General features: G+C 44.0%; 1 pseudogene; it reads right to left on the bottom strand.

Annotated features, from left to right (window-relative positions):
- Positions 1-351: 351 nt before the first annotated feature.
- On the bottom strand, positions 352-601 carry LOC134735846 (large ribosomal subunit protein eL43-like; annotated as a pseudogene).
- Between the last annotated feature and the right edge of the window lie 723 nt (positions 602-1324).

Raw genomic sequence — 1324 nt, 5'->3', positions numbered from 1 at the left:
CCACTTAAAGATAGAAGCCAAAAGATTGGCTAGGTATCACTTTGTGTAAATAAGTTGGTTACCTTATCCTTTCATAGGGCCAAAGACTACATGGCTGGCGGGGACTGGAGGCTCCCTCCTTCAAGAGAGGAAGGAGGGTTTGGAAAGTGGAGAGTCTGTGACAGAAGAGGGACCTGGGAGGCACAGCTTTGGGGAGTTGCTGTGTTCACCTTCAGTGGACCCAAGGCAGAAGAAGCTGTGCCCTGGGGCATCCTGGCCCAAGGAAGGCAGTGCTGGGTCACATGATCCCTTAAAAATAATCACATAAGTTAACCTATTTATTATAGGCCAGTAATGTTTGAAATGGAGCCTCTACTGGTCTTCCAATTCCTTCACTCTTCTGATAGCTGACTTTACTTTGGGGTTGTAGGTCCAGGCACCACTGCTACCATTTTCATGCTGGAGCCACAGTGCCACATCACCCCTTCATCTTGGTTTTGCCACAGAAGGAGCAAAATGTTACTTGCAGGCTGATTCCAGTTTTCTTCATTTTCCTGAGAAAGGCACCATACTGGGTCCCATATTTACTGATGACTCATACCTTCTTGGTGCATTTAGTCATGTCTCTGCCAGCCACCTGATATGGTTTGGCTGTGTCCCCACCCCAATCTCATCTTGAATTGTAACTCCCACAATTCCCACATGTCATGGGAGGAACCTAGTGGGAGGTGATTGAATTATTGGGGCAGGCCTTTACTGCGCTGTTGTTGCAATAGTGAATGAGTCTCACGAGATCTGATGGTTTTTAAAACAGGCGTTTTTCCACACAAGCTCTCTTTGCCTGCTGCCATCCATGTAAGATGTAACTTGCTCCTTCTTGCCTTCTGCCATGATTGTGAGGCCTCCCCAGCCATGTAGAACTGTGAGTCTGATTAAACCTCTTCTTTTGTAAATTACCCGGTCTCGGGTATGTTTTTATCAGTAACATGAAAACAGATTAATACACCACCTCCGAGCCCAGCGAGGAAGCCACTTCCTTTATTTTAATGTCCACTAATTACTGTATAAATGAACCTCATCACCAGAAGATTTGTTAATTGAGGTAAAATTTGCTGTTTTTCTGCATCAACTAATGGGCAAAATAACAAGCTAGCATCATAATGACAGGATCAAATTCACACGTAACAATATTAACCTTAAATGTAAATGGGCTAAATGCCCCAGTTAAAAGACTGGCAAATTGGATAAAGAGTCAAGACCCATCAGTGTGTTGTATTCAGGAGACCCATCTCATGTGCAAAGATACACATAGGATCAAAATAAAGGGATGGAGGAATATTTACCA

Source organism: Symphalangus syndactylus, chromosome 2 (genome assembly GCF_028878055.3).
Source record: "Symphalangus syndactylus isolate Jambi chromosome 2, NHGRI_mSymSyn1-v2.1_pri, whole genome shotgun sequence".
NCBI classification, from domain to species: Eukaryota; Metazoa; Chordata; class Mammalia; order Primates; family Hylobatidae; genus Symphalangus; species Symphalangus syndactylus.
The sequence above is the reverse complement of the archived record's forward strand: the minus strand, read 5'-3'. Positions and strand labels throughout refer to the sequence as shown.